Consider the following 16,922-nt stretch of genomic DNA (forward strand, 5'->3'; position numbering starts at 1 on the left):
GCTAAAGCAACAATGTCCTTTAAATCCGTATCCCGTATCGTGATAGTATTAAGATTCAACTCGTCTACATCGAGATGGTCGATCGTCCTAAATACATTACCAAAACATGTTAACTCGTATGAGCCGTTACATAGATTTGAACCTTAATACTATCATGATAATTATTGATTAATATTTTTAAATAATTTGTTAAGCATATTTACACTTGCAAATATACACTTGCAGCATTCTAATATTATGGTATGGTAAACATATAACATGTTATATATTCGCGATTCATGTCTACAGCCCTAGTGTCAGGCCCCCGCCACCCGCGCCCGACCGCGCCCCCGCCCCGCAGTAACAGTTATCTGTTTCCCTCGGGGGCAAAGTTGTTGTTCAATCGCTCGTGCTAATATTGATACCCGAGCAAGCGAAAGATTCCAAAATTGAACCGATAGCGTAGCGAGTGGTTAAAAAAATGGAATCTTGAGCGTTGCGAGGGTTTCAAAGCGCGAGGGTTAAACAAAATTTGCTCCCGAGTGAAACACAAAATGTTTCACCACACCGACCCGAAGCAAATATTAAATGTAAAATATCAAACAAAATCAAATCCAAATTAATGTTACCTATTAAATATTTATCATCCAAAATCATCATAAAAGTCAGTTCTACCAGCAAACATAAGAAAACAACTCAAAATTTGCATTTGATTACTTTGCCTCACATGTGAATAAAATGCAACTTTGCTATCAGTTTTTGAAGTGCTAAGAAAGCCTTTCCGAGTAGGTGTGGTGAAAAATATAATGTTCTAATGCTGAAACGTATCACTATCACTGTTTAGTTAGAACAACATGAACCTCATAGAACCCTCTTTCAAGTGCTATTGAAAGAGGCGGCTATACAGGGCCTGGGGCCTAGGGCGGCGAATAGTTATTTACGATACAAGTGCGGAAAAGAGGAAATTCGAACGAGTGGCGATAAATTAAAACACGACCGAAGGGAGTGTTTTAAATCCACACGATTTGCAAATTACCTATTCGCACGTGTATCGTACAACGTTTTACAGTACATGGCCCTTTAAGCTTTTGACATACGCACGAAAAGTGCTATTTTACGCACTAGTGTGGGAAAATAGGACCATAATTAAATACTTTAAATGATATTTTTATTATTAATTTGTATAAATGAATGTCATTAGTCATTGCCTACATTAAATGTACTTAATCTATGCTTCCATAAATATATTTACTAACATTATCAATATATTACAAGACGTTGCACATATGTCGTTGTTTCACTTATATGCACACCAATATAGCCTAATATAACTGGAAAGCCTGGCAGGCTAATCTTTTAACACGTTGGCTGCCATGAACATTGAACATCACCGTTGGGATCACGTAATCTTCTCTGTGTGCCCATGAGCATCACCAGTGGAATCGAAAGCTCGTTACCTCTTTATTGACCTCAGTAATAAATGTATAGTCAGATGCTGGGATCACTAAATTTGTAAGGGGCGTGGGAGATACACTTTAGGTGAAGGATGGTGGGCAGCCAATGTGTTTAATACTTCGTTTATTTTTGGTAGGCTTAATTTTGCTGCCCTTTTTAGGGTACTTACCGTAGGGAACTACTACGTTAAAAAAAACCTATGCTAAAATAAAAGGTAAAAAAACCTATTTCTATCTAAAGAGTTTGTATAGGTGTAACTGGGTCACAGCTGAATTCTTATAATGCAAACCGAAGGGCTATATGCAAGAGTACTCGTATGGAATAACAAACACCTTACGACAAAGACCATAATAACTGTCTACCAAACTTGTGTCTTTAGAGAATACTCTTGTAGGGGGCCGAAACCTGGACGTCGTAAGCTAATCAGGAACGAAGACTTAATTAACACCTTCCACGTGCGCTGCCTTCGGAGTAGGTAGGTATGGTATACTAAACATAACATGGAAAGACAGGGTTACTGGTTACCAACGAAAGTGCGCTAGAGTTTGCTAAGCTTCCTAGTATCACCGCGCTTATAATCTGAGACCGCGCTACTCAGAGACGTTTGCGGCGGCTAGGGCATGTTTAACGAATGGACAGTGCTATTAGGCAAGTGCAACGTAAGACGTCATTACTCCGCTTTAAAGACTGCGTAAAGCGTAATATGATTGCGTTTAACAATAAAGCACTGCAACTCATGGAAAGACCTAGCAACACACCGCGTTGAGTGGAAGAACACCTTTTAAGAGGTCGCGTAACCAATGTTAGGTCCTGGTTTCAAGACTTGGCCCGAAAACGAGCAATAAGACATATATGTGCGATGAGGGTCGCCTTAATGCGAACCAGGTATGTTGCGGATGCAGATTTTTTATGACATCCGCGGATGCGGATATTTAAAGCCTCACATGTCGGATGTCAAGATTTGGTACTCAAAAAACGTCAAATGTTACATATTTAGTATTTTTTATTTAAAAAAAAACGAACCGTTTAGTATTTGAACAAGAATATAGGTGACGTTCCACGGCAAAAGGTACCTTATGGCGGCTGGCGCTTACGTCGCATGGCGCCGCAATAATATTGGAGCGGCGTTAATAATAGCGTAAGCGCCAACCGCCATAAGGTACCTTTACCTGTGGGACGTCACATAGGTGTGTTTTATTTAATAAACAATAACTTGGCCGGTTTTTCGGGATCTAGACGATTTCGTTATATATAATGACGAAATTACCTAAAGGCCCCAGTACACAGTGAAGGATGGGCCATGCCACACCCTGGCCATTGTGTACAGGGGGCTATGCTATGGTATGCAATGGCGGACGACTGCCGTCAGTTGTATCAGCCGTGGTGAGTAATCGGGGAGTTGGCGGTTTTTTGGCACACTTCAAAGGAATCGTGGCGTACCGTGGCCTGTGGTGTTCACACAGTCGCCATTGTTTGTTTAGTTTCTTGAATTTTTGACCGCTTGATTCAATGTTAATAGCACAAAATGTCATCATTGTGGAGCAATGAAGAGACTTATCAGTTTATTATAGATTTATATGAATCAGAGCCTGCAATTTTTTTTTTTGATGCACCATTGTGTGAACACCTACGTGATATAGGCCTATTGTTGCGCATTGCAAAGCATGGCTTGGCATGGACCATCCTTGACCACTGTGTACTGGAGCCTTTACACTTACGCCAGCGGTGCCGTCTCTAATACGTTCCTGTTACCTACTTGGTCGACATCCGCATCATGCGGATGCTCCGCATCGATTTTATGCGAATGCGGATGTTGAAAATAATGCGGATGTTCCGCGGATGCGGATGCGAATATTCGCAACATCCCTGGTGCGGACCCTCGTATTACTTGACAGAAATGTGGACGATTATGCCGTTCAAAAATTGTGTCATATATATATATAGCCACGAGCGGTCCTGTCGCTAGATCACAGATGCTGCTTAATTATTTTAATCATCTGTAAATATATAAAAGGCCTGATGATGATGCTTTACGCGGCCATTGCCAAGATGAGGGGGGCGAAGTGCAACTGCCGTGTTAATGCGTCGTTTAATTGTACATAAGCCCGAAGTACGGTAAAACCTAGGATTTACCGGAAAACCCCAAGTTTTACCGATGCTGATCGGTAAAAGCCCGAAATGTCAATCAATCATCATCATCATTTCAGCCTATATACGTCCCACTGCTGAGCACAGGCCTCCTCTGATGCGCGAGAGGGCTTGGGCTATAGTCCCCACGCTAGCCCAATGCGGATTGGGGACTTCACATACACCTTTGAATTTCTTCGCAAATGTATGCAGGTTTCCTCACGATGTTTTCCTTCACCGAAAAACTAGTGGTAAATATCAAATGATATTTCGTACATAAGTTCCGAAAAACTCATTGGTACGAGCCGGGATTTGAACCCGCGACCTCCGGATTGAAAGTCGGGCGTCATATCCACTCGGCCACCACTGCTCAATCAATAATACCGGTAAATCAAAGAAAAATCCGGTAAATTGAGGGCCGCAAGAACCGTTACGGGTTTGTATTTGTAACGTCATAGAAGCGTCGGTTCCGCCAGCATCGTTGTTTAATCTCTCTCCTCACACAAAACTAGTGTCCGACCGAAGGTTGGAGTCTGTGCTCAACTACTTATCCTGAAGCCTGAAGCACGGCTTTGACTCCACATGAAAGTTCCCCTCACGGGGGCACTTCAGACTTTTAGGCCCAGGTGAAGATCGATACCCAGCCTTGCGATATTGTCAACAAAAAATTTGGGGCTCGCTGCGCTCGCGTTTTTGGCTGTTTTGGTTGACCCTGTATCTACATGTTAGCTTGACTGGTGAATGAATAGAGTTAGACCAAGAAAATTCTGCAATGATTTTGATAGCGTTATAAGCAGTGCAGTGCAACTAGTGCAAATGTTATTTATACGTCATAATTTCATAGAAGTTTTGACGTTTAATAATAGTCCGGTGGCCGGCTGCATGAAACAAACCTCATCAAAAAATAGAATATACCTACCCTGTAGAGGTACCTGACATTTAGTAGCTTCCAACGCACTTGGTCGGCCTAGGCTTAACCTGGCAGATTTTGTACAAATGGCAAAAACGTTGGACCAAAATTCAACCCAAAAACAACCTCATCGAAAAATAGAATGAAACTTGTATGGTAGGATACCTGACCTTGAGGACAGTAAAAAAAAAGTGGTCGGCCTCACCTTAGCCTGGCAGTTTTTGCAGTCCGACCAGATTTATTGGGTCACGTGAGAGCTACAATTTACCTCATCGAAAAATAGAATGAAACAAACGGATTATAAAAGCTAAAATAAGCCTGTTGACGTATGTCTTGGTCGGCCTCACCTTAACCTGGCAGTTTTTGCAGTCCGACCAAATTTATTAAAAAATCATCAAAAATTTTTTATCGAAAAATCGTATGAAACTTGTATGGTACGATAGCTGCCTTTGAGAACAGTAAAAAAAAAGTGGTCGGCCAAATCCTGTGTTGGCAGGTTCCTGTGTCCGACCAATTTTGTGGTACCACGTAAGAGCTACAATTTACCTCATCGAAAAATAGAATGAAACAAACGGATTATAATAGCTAAAATAAGCCTGTTGACGTATGTCTTGGTCGGCCTTACCTTAACCTGGCAGTTTTTGCAGTCCGACCAAATTTATGAAAAAATCATCAAAATTTTTTTATCGAAAAATCGTATGAAACTTGTATGGTACGATAGCTGCCTTTGAGGACAGTAAAAAAAAAATGGTCGGCCAAATCCTGTGTTTGCAGGTTCCTGTGTCCGACCAATTTTGTGGTACCACGTGAGAGCTACAATTTACCTCATCGAAAAATAGAATGAAACAAACGGATTATAATAGCTTAAATAAGCCTATTGACGTATGTCTTGGTCGGCCTCACCTTAACCTGGCAGTTTTTGCAGTCCGGCCAAATTTATAAAAAAATCATCAAAAAATTTTTATCGAAAAATCGTGTGAAACTGGTATGGTACGATAGCTGCCTTTGAGGACAGTAATAAAAAAGTGGTTGGCCAAATCCTGTGTTGGCAGGTTCCTGTGTCCGACCAATTTTGTGGTACCACGTAAGAGCTACAATTTACCTCATCGAAAAATAGAATGAAACAAACGGATTATAATAGCTAAAATAAGCCTGTTGACGTATGTCTTGGTCGGCCTCACCTTAACCTGGCAGTTTTTGCAGTCCGACCAAATTTATAAAAAAAACATCAAAAAATTTTTATCGAAAAATCGTATGAAACTTGTATGGTAAGATAGCTGCCTTTGAGGACAGTAAAAAAAAAGTGGTCGGCCAAATACTTTGTTGGCAGGTTCCTGTGTCCGACCAATTTTGTGGTACCACGTGAGAGCTACAATTTACCTCATCGAAAAATAGAATGAAACAAACGGATTATAATAGCTTAAATAAGCCTATTGACGTATGTCTTGGTCGGCCTCACCTTAACCTGGCAGTTTTTGCAGTCCGGCCAAATTTATAAAAAAATCATCAAAAAATTTTTATCGAAAAATCGTGTGAAACTGGTATGGTACGATAGCTGCCTTTGAGGACAGTAATAAAAAAGTGGTTGGCCAAATCCTGTGTTGGCAGGTTCCTGTGTCCGACCAATTTTGTGGTACCACGTGAGAGCTACAATTTACCTCATCGAAAAATAGAATGAAACAAACGGATTATAATACCTAAAATAAACCTATTGACGTATGGCTTGGTCGGCCTCACCGTAGCCTGCAAAGAATATAATACTCACTAGGAGAAGAACGGTAACTCCATACAAAAAAATGTCCCCAACCGTTTATACGTTTATACTAGTGGCGCCGTCTTTGTGTACCAATGGAACTAAAGTTGACAACCGGTTTAGCCTGGCGGGTATTGGTAGGTAGTAATTCTGTTGATAAACATATTTGTTATCTTCATATTACGAAATATATGCAAGATGCAAATATTACCCCTTGTTTGTGGTATTATCAATTGATTTAAATAAAAGGCATGTTTATGTTTATAACATTATATATATTAGTTATTAAAAAATGTTTTACATATATAAATATACACTGAAAACTGGCAACTGGCAACTTAATAAAAAAATAGACATTAATAAAGCGCATTCACAAAGTTTTCAGTACCTTTTATACAAATAACATTAGGCATGCCTACCTATTACACTTTACACACAGATACACTACACTTTACACACGGCATTTTACACAGATTTCCAACTTGTATTCATACATTTCTTCACGGTTAATTAATACGCTTTCCAGATGCGTTATGACTCGGTTCCTTCTGAACCCACTAAAGTTGTAAATTTCACTCTGGCTGCTTCAACAGCCGTTGCTCCGCATTTAGCACATTTTCTATGTGCATTGCTGTAATCCATGTAGGTACAGACTTACAGTCTTAAGTGGTACGTAGCGGTACACGTTGTATGTATTATTTAAAGAGTTAATAAATAAAATTTTCGTTATGAACTTTAACCACAGCAGTTGGACAGAGTCATTGACAAATATATTTTTTATTATGGTGGGTAGACGTACCTACCCTCCATATATTTTATGAACATTGATAAAGACAGTTGGAAGCAAATATTCATTATAAAACTTAATCGCATGTAATTAAGTTTTAAGCGTTTTAAGTCCCGTTTTATGATTAATATTGTATAAAATTCGTGATAATCTAAATCAGAGTTGGGAGCAATGTTGCTGCAGAAAAATGTTTTTATTTTTATTACTCGCAACTTTTTCCCGGAGGCCAACGCACACATAGAAGCTTAAGGCGCACACATGCGCAATTATTTGGGGACATAACTTTCTTAGGAAGTGAACAGGCCTTGGTAGCCTGGCAGTTTTTGCAGTCCGACCAAATTTGTGATACCACGTGACAGCTAGAATAGGACCACACATGCTGTATTCCATACGCATCATGACTTTGTGTACCTATCTGATGGGCGGGCGTATATGAAACGCCTTCTTGTACGTGCAGGTGATCCAGGTATACACCAAAGCGTAGTTTTCAATCGAACACTTGTAATATAATAGGAAAAACTGCACGTGATCCTTCCAAAATTTAAATAAATGGTAAAATGTTCCTCCACGATGTTCTCAACGGGCATCTAGACTGCGTTGGATTGCTGTCACAGTTAGGGCTCCGCGCTCCCACGCGCCGAACTCGTCACACCACACTATTCCATATTCCCTGTCATCGTACCAATTATGGCCAAAATTCTATTCTATTAAATTCTGAGTAGAATCGCACGTACCTATAATAAATCGTTCCAAAACATTGACCCTTTCTTCTCCTCCAGACGTGTTTTCAAATCACAAATTGCAAAGCAACTTTCCTGGTAGTCACGCACTATCACACCCACTTACACACATACACCCACCCACCCACACACACACACACACACACACACACACACACACACACACACACACACACACACACACACACACACGAACACATAAATTCCAATAAATGCATACAAACTAATAGATTCGCTCGTTTATGTAGGTACTGTATGTATTTTTATTTTACTATTTTTTATTTATTGTTTACGCAAAATTAGAGCTATACCTACTATTTTAGGATTTTTTTTCCAGTTTACAGTTATTATTAATTTTTTCTCTTTTTCCTTGTACCTTAAAGACTTACAAATTAAGTTATATTTACGATTCTTGTACAGCACAAGTTACAAGTCTACCCACAGATGATTTTTTATTATGTATAAATTACAGGAAGTTCTGTTATTGGCTATGCTATAAGTTCTCATGTTTTTTGTATATTATTTAATGTAAACGCTGTTGAACTTCTCAATAAATATAAATAAATAAAAATACACAAGATAACCTCAAATATATTAAGTGATTATCTTATTGTTATTTCTTCGACTCGCAAAGGCGTTATGTGTCCTTCAAACCATTTGATCTTATACATTTCATCTCTTAATGTCCAGCCACAATGTGTTGCATCAAATTTGATGCAAGTGGATTCTGCCGCACACTGCCACATTGAATTTATGAAAGCCGCCCGTAACAAGCCATACGTCAACAGGGTTATTTTAGCTATTATAATCCGTTTGTTTCATTCTATTTTTCGATGTGGTAAATTGTAACTCTCACGTGGTACCACAAAATTGGTCGGAGACAGGAACCTGCCAATACAGGATTTGGCCGACCATTTTTTTTTACTGTCCTCAAAGGCAGCTATCGTACCATACAAGTTTCATACGATTTTTCGATATAAATTTTTTGATGATTTTTTCATAAATTTGGTCGGACTGCAAAAACTGCCAGGTTAAGGTAAGGCCGACCAAGACATACGTCAACAGGCTTATTTTAGCTATTATAATCCGTTTGTTTCATTCTATTTTTCGATGAGGTAAATTGTAGCTCTCACGTGGTACCACAAAATTGGTCGGACACAGGAACCTGCCAACACAGGATTTGGCCGACCACTTTTTTTTTACTGTCCTTTTGAGGCAGCTATCGTACCATACAAGTTTTATACGATTTTTCGATAAAAATTTTTGATGATTTTTTAATAAATTTGGTCGGACTGCAAAAACTGCCAGGTTAAGGTGAGGCCGACCAAGACATACGTCAACAGGCTTATTTTAGCTATTATAATCCGTTTGTTTCATTCTATTTTTCGATGAGGTAAATTGTAGCTCTCACGTGGTACCACAAAATTGGTCGGACACAGGAACCTACAAACACAGGATTTGGCCGACTATTTTTTTTTTTACTGTCCTCAAAGGCAGCTATCGTACCATACAAGTTTCATACGATTTATCGATAAAAAATTTTTGATGATTTTTTTATAAATCTGGTCGGACTGCAAAAACTGCCAGGTTAAGGTGAGGCCGACCAAGACATACGTCAACAGGCTTATTTTAGCTATTATAATCCGTTTGTTTCATTCTATTTTTCGATGAGGTAAATTGTAGCTCTCACGTGGTACCACAAAATTGGTCGGACACAGGAACCTGCAAACACAGGATTTGGCCGACTATTTTTTTTTTACTGTCCTCAAGGTCAGGTATCCTACCATACAAGTTTCATTCTATTTTTCGATGAGGTTTTTTTTTGATGAATTTTTGTCCAACGTTTTTGCCATTTGTACAAAATCTGCCAGGTTAAGCCTAGGCCGACCAAGTGCGTTGGAATCTACTAAATGTCAGGTACCTCTACAGGGTAGGTATATTCTATTTTTTGATGAGGTTTGTTTCATGCAGCCGGCTCCCGGACTAATAGGTATATTTCCACAATTTGTCGCACACTATTGCAGTATTGTGGAGAAAAAAAAACATACAACCGCATTGATAACCTCTTCCTTTGGGATTTGGAAGTCGGTTAAAAAAGGAGAATGTTTACAATTTATTGGAAACAATGTATGTGATTTGACAGTGACAGCAACTCCACTATGGAGGCGCCACCTGGCGTGATAAAATGTCAGTTATGCCTCCTCATTCTATCTGTAGTGGAAAAGTAGGATATACGATTCAAAACTTGTCAAAAATCGATGAAAACCTTTTTATTTTTGACATCTGTGAGACATCATCTCAACGTAAGTGTTACTCTGAAACCACGTCGGTAGTTAGAAAACGTTATTTAGATATTAAGTAGATAGATTTATGAATAAAATTTGAACTGAATGTTTTCTTTTTTTTTAAAGCCCTCTAAGACCTCCATGGACTCATTTACTTATGACTTTTTTCAGTTAGCATTATTAAGTTAAGTTCAAGCTGCGAAGAAACCATATTTTCAATAAAGAAATTATTATTCTTTATAAATGTGGTCGGACTGCAAAAACTGCCCGGCTAAGGTGAGGCCGACTAAGCCATAAGTCAACAGGCTTATTTTAGCTATTATAATCCGTTTGTTTCATTCTATTTTTCGATGAGGTAAATTGTAGCTCTTACGTGGTACCACAAAATTGGTCGGACACATTAACCTGCCAACACAGGATTTGGCCGACCACTTTTTTTTTTACTGTCCTAAAAGGCAGCTATCGTACTATACAAGTCTGCAGCGGATTTGATAGCCCACGCAGTGAAAGTGTTATTTTAAACGTCAAACTTCTATGAAATTATGACGTTTAAATGACACTTGCACTGCGTGGGCTATCAAATCCGCTGCAGACTTTTTTTGGTCCGACTCTATGAATTTTACACGCTTTGGAATGAAAATTGTCGAGTTACGAATTTTTTTCAAAAAAATGTATGGTGCAGAAACAAGAAATCATTATTAAGTACCTACTCAAGAACCGCAAAACAAACCGTAATATTCTCGCAGATGGTTATACTACGAATTATTTGTGATTTTTTGGCATATTACATATATCCGTCACGGGTGCAGCTTTTTAAAAAAAAACATTAATTGTTTCTATGGAAAAAGCACGAAAACCAAAGTCAACTGTTGTGAGATATTTTGATTTTTTGTACCGGCTAAATACATTTTGTTTGAAAAAAAATCATAACTAGTATTTTCGACTCAAATCGTCTGAAACTTACAACTTAGCATAAACATACTGGGCAAGACCCATTTCAGTCAAAAAAAATCTTAATATATATTATGTTGACTTTGGTTTTTGTGCTTTTCCCATAGAAACAATTAGTGATTTTAAAAAAAGCCGCACCCGTGACGGATATAATAATATGTAGTATGCCAAAAAATCACAAATAATTCGTAGTATAACCACCTGCGAAGATATTACGGTTTGTTTTGTTTCTTGACTAAGTAATAATGATTTTTTGTTCCTGCTCCATACATTTTTTTGAAGTGAAAACTTCTTTAGCGGCGCTGAGCACTTTTTGAGGTGGGGAAAAAATGATTAACTCGATACAGCGTAACACATAACGCGTAACGACGACGACGACGGCTGACGTCATGTGTCACGCACAATGTTATTCACCAAAGAACTTTAGTCATAACCAGGTCATATTAACGTATCATAATCAGGTGAATTATTTAAAACTGGAACTTTTATATTATTTAAGCAATAAAGCTCAATGTTCTAATCTTGTACGGGCTGAAATACGAGAATCTCAGTTACATTCTAACTTTATTCAAATATAATTCAATAAAGCTGCATCTTGATAAAATCGCTAATAAAAGTGAAAACTCAGAATATCATGACCAAATATATTTAGATGCGAGGTCTGCAAGGTAACTTTACAATTTCTATTCGAATTTTAAACAATTAACGCTACAAATTTAAGCTCACTAGCCAGCAATTTCGGAACTAAAGTTTTTCAATAGTAAGGAGGATGGGTCAATTATACATAGGTAGTGCTGCAGACATTTTGGACTAGTCATTGAGTTTTCACTTCTGTCGGCACTCCAGGGGGCCGATTTTTGAAATTCGATCGTTCGGAAATCGGTGGAAAACGGCGAAATGCTAATTTTTGAAATACTAGCGATAGAAATTGGGAATCGAGTGGTATTGACCACTCGTTTTCAATTCTATTAGTAGAATTTAAATGCCTAGTAGTAGAGATAATAGTAGAGTTTTCTATGTATTTAAGTATTTGTATATTATATATATCGTTGTCTGAGTATCCACAACACAAGCCTTCTTGAGCTTACTGTGGGACTTAGTCAATCTGTGTAAGAATGTCCTATAATATAATATTATAATATATAATATATAGTTATAATATATAGAGATATTATTGAACGAAATTCAATTCACGAAATCGAGTAGTCGAATTTAAAAAATCGGCCCCCAGGAGTGCACCCCGATTTTTTTTTTAATTCGTAACTCTCATTCCACAACTTTCATACCTAATCGTCTAAAATTCATAGGTTACTATAACAATGCCTAGCAAAACCGATTTCAATCAAGAAAACATAAAAATAACTTCGGTTTCTATGTCAATGACAGCCTAATTTCAGCCCACAGTGTGGCGTCAGTCCTCACAAATTGGTATTCAACCGTCCGCACCTCATTTTATCGGTAATATAGGTCAATATCGGCGGTTGAATTCGGCGAACCAAGTTGGTGTTTGCATCCGCACCTCCTGATTCGATTGGGCAATTTAATCAGATTGGCGAAAAATTTACTAGTCAGGATCTGGTCAGGATACGCCTTTAGCCCCCATTCCCACGGGCGCTTTTACAACGCGCGTTAAAAAAGCGTTTGAATGACACCAATAGATACATGTGTATTTATTCACACGACAGCGGTGGCGCTAAATTGACCGTAGTTATGCAGAAAACGACCAACTCAATTTTTTTATCAATGCAGAAAGAGACCAAAGCTACTGAGTTAGGGTGTAAGTCACTTTGACAAATATAAAAAGTTGGTGTTGGTCGCTTTCTACAGAACTACGGTCTTTTATCACGCGTTGTTAGATTTTCGACTTACCTAAGCCTTGGTCATTAAATCGAATTTAGAGCGCGGACAGATTCAAGCGCTTTTTAACGCGCGTTGAAAAAGCTCTCGTGCGAATGGGGGCTTAGAGTCCGTCGTTGCGACCGGCTGTAAAGCCCGCTCCACACTCGTGCGCGAATCGCGGCGCGAAGCCGCGAACGCGAGTCTGGAGTCGATTTCGCATATCAGCGAACTAGACTCCACACTCGCGTTCGCGGCTTCGCCCGCGATTCACGCGCATAGTCTGGAGGGCGCTTAACGACCGATTTGTAAAAATGCATCGTTAAGCCCGCTCCACACTCGTGCGCGAATCGCGGCGCGAAGCCGAGTCTGGAGTCGATTTCGCATATCAGCGAACTAGACTCCACACTCGCGTTCGCGGCTTCGCCCGCGATTCACGCGCATAGTCTGGAGGGCGCTTTACATTAGGTCCGTGTTCTATGTATAAGCCCCTTTAGCAATCACCGCTACCTGATTGGCTACTAGGCTAATCAAATTTAAATTTTTCAGTTATGACATTTATAATGGGACCAACTTCGTAATCACTTAAGCTTTTTTGGCCGTTTCATACATTTTGATCGAGTGGATGTCGACGTTTTCTATGGGAAGGCCAATATTTTTTTTGGGATTTCGGGGTTGGTCCGATAGAAAAAGTTGTTCAGTATGACCCAGTATGACGGGCGTAAGCCATAATGCTATGTTGGAGGCTGCAATAGTGTCCTGGCTGCTCCTTCGTCGGATGCTATTGCAGCTTGTACGAAAGGCTTTAGTATATAGAATAAGTTAGTTGTAAGAATGTATAAATTTGTAGTTTTTTATGGAGCGACATGTTCACCTCAGTGACAAGCTCTAAAAATAAATAGAAAAAAAAAGTATGACGGTTGGCTATACTAATCTGTAGACACATATTATTAATCTGTGAGCTAGAGTCTGGCTAGCCAAAAATTGTTGACGGATATTTCATTGTTGTATCACCAATTGTCTATGATTTAAAAAAAAGCTAAAAGTCAGTTGTCAATTTATGTCATCCATTCAAATTGTTTGCGGTTTATAAGGGGTTTATTTTAAATAATATTAATAATGTCTATACTGAGTGCGGTTCGCAAACTATTATTTAAGCTCGTAATTAATTACGACAATGTGTGATGTCGACGTGTAGCGTTGTATAACGAAAAACTGCAATGTTTACAACTCCAATACAAATATAAACAAATTAGAAGGTTGGTGCTCTATAATTATTTTGATACTTAGCATTTAGCATATTTGGCATAGTACTTATGTATTTTTTTTGGTAATAGATTAATATTACGGTATAATCGAGCTAGGTCTTATTTATACTACATTTAATTTTTTGCCTTGTTACAATGGTATATGGTGAGAAAGTGTTAACATATGTGTTTATCGTTGACTGTACTTTAAATAGTGGTAGAAATTATGTGAGCTGACTTTGTGTGCACGTCAACGTATATTTAACTTACTTTAAGTTATATCCTTAGGTACCTTACGTGTGCACAGAAAATCAAAAATATTTTCTAGTATCAAAACTATAATTCCTACTACACAAAGTGTGGCCAGCCGAAGATTTTTTGAATTTCCCGCCAAACATTTGTGTAAAATTTCAGTAGCCAGACTCTAGTTCAGCTAATATTTCACGTGCATCTGTTATTTGTGCACGCTTTTTGGAAATAATTATATCTCTGGCGTCAACAATCGGAATCTTTTTTTTGAGTTGAGGGATTGCGATGTTGAGGCTTGATTTTTGATCTGAAAGAAATTCAATCAAGATTAATTTTATCATGAGCAATCCAAGCTATAGTCCGTTTTTTTTAGCATTAGAAAGAACTTCGCAGAAGTAAGCTTCTGGTTCCAAATCCGGCACTTTCAGCGGTAATAATTTGAAGTAAATTATATGTATTGACCATGCTACATTAGATAATTCAATAATTATTAACAATTAAAGAGCCCGATAAAGACTGCACGCTTGCTTCTGTGGAGTTCTTTCTAATGCTAAAAAAAACGAACTATATTCAATAGCAATACACAACAGTATAAGCAAGTTACCTTTTATTTTAATTCCGTCGTATTTGTATGATATCCTTTAAACTCTTGTCAATTAAAGGCATATCCAGATTAGTCAATTTTTCGCCAATCTGATTCAATTGCCCGATCGAATCAGGAGGTGCGGACGCAAATACCAATTTGGCTCACCGAATTCAACCACCGATAATGACCGATAATGACCGATATTACCGATAAAATGAGGTGCGGACGCAAGAATACCAATTTGTGAGGTTAGTATTTTCGTTCTGGGGCATTTATTCAATTTCATCATCATCATCGTCATCTCAGCCATAAGACGTCCACTGCTGAACATAGGCCTCCCCCTTTTTTGGGGGGTGAATGCCATAATCGCCACGCTTGGCAGGCGGGTTGGCGATCGCAGTCGAGTACACCGAATTTGAGGGACGCTGCTGCCTGTCCACCTGTGGTCTTGTCTTGGACGTGGTTTAAGGACATACCCGTTTATTCAATTAAGAGGGCTCTAATATCACCATAAATCTAAAATTGGAGATTGACGCCAATTTCATTACTGATCAAATCGACCGATTCGATCAGTCCCGAAGGAATAAGGAAGTCTTCGTTAAATAATACAAAAAGAGAGTGTGTAACTCAGAAACTTAGGTCAGATCCAACGGTCTACTTCTGTTAAAAACTATTAATAAGAATTCTCTGTAAAGGCTTCGTCACACAGGCGCGTTTTCCGGGCGGCGCGTGAGCGGGGCGCGCCGCGTAACTAAAGCCCCTCATTCACACTCCTACCTTGTCGTCCGCCTCGCAGGACTACGGTGTAAGATATAGCTCACACACCATCCTACTTTGTAGTCCGCCTCACAGGACTACGGAGCAAGAAATAGCTTACACACGGTACTAAGGGCCTACCGCGAACCACGTTGGACGTGCTAGGCAGCACCCCTGCCCTGTCACACTTACGTACGAATTTACACGCGCGACGGAGGGGCAACACGTCGAACGTGGTTCGCGGTAGGCCCTCTGTTTTGCCGTCCATCACCAGTACTATGGCATCCTACTTGAGTTTGTAGGACGGCTCGTAGTCCGCAACCCCCATACACGATCCTACCCAACGAGGCGGATTACGAGGCGAACTACAAGGTAGAGTGTGAATGGGGGGCTTAACAGACTATCGCACCGCACCGTGACCTTGGAGTGTCGCACCCATAAGTGAGAGCGAGAAACGTATATCTCTTTTCTTTGTTAGTAGAAAAAGGCGGCAAATTGGAAAAATGTAGGCGCGAAGGGATATCGTCCCATAGAAAATTTTAATTTCACGCCTTTTTTTACTGACAAGATTTGCTTGACCACCTATAGCTACTTTACATATAAAACGCTCACGCCCCGCTCGCGCGCCACCCGTAAAACGCGCCTGTGTGACGAAGACTTAATTATAGTTCGTCAAACATATGTATCTCTGGTCAAACCAATTTGACAGTCAGTAAGCCCCCATACGCACGACAGCTTTTTCAACGCGCGTTAAAAAAGCGCTTGAATCTGGTCGCACTCTAAATTCGACTTAACGACCAAAGCTTAAAGTCTAAAATCCAACAACACTGAATAAAAGCATCACCGTTGTCGTGTGAATACATAAATGGTTATCCATTTGCTTCGAGCAACACGGAAGGGAGGCGGCATTCGTACTATTTCCCCTCTGCCGAGGTACAAGATTAGCGCGTCAATATAATCTAGCGCGGGTAATAAAACTAGTTGCACTTGGATTTTTCACTAGACCGAGTCCAGACACGCGCGTGAACACTGCTGCACAAAAATGCCTGTTTGCTCAGGTCGGGGACATCAAATTTACAAAAAGAAAGTGTTACATTACACATGTAATATTTTTTTTTACATATCATACGTTTAATTACATTTAAATACAATTATTATATTTTAGTCTCAAGTAATTGTTGGATTTATCGATTTTGCTCGCTCAGTACAAATTGCGGATCGGTCGAGCGACAAATCCGACTTCTCATCTCTCAGAATACAA

General features: G+C 39.2%; 1 protein-coding gene across 2 annotated transcripts in view; it reads right to left on the bottom strand.

The window, feature by feature from the left end:
* The window catches only part of LOC134663900 (uncharacterized), a 92,641-nt gene that overhangs the window by 34,785 nt on the left and 40,934 nt on the right, over window positions 1-16,922 (bottom strand). The window lies entirely within an intron of this gene.

Source organism: Cydia fagiglandana, chromosome 4, assembly GCF_963556715.1.
Source record: "Cydia fagiglandana chromosome 4, ilCydFagi1.1, whole genome shotgun sequence".
NCBI classification, from domain to species: Eukaryota; Metazoa; Arthropoda; class Insecta; order Lepidoptera; family Tortricidae; genus Cydia; species Cydia fagiglandana.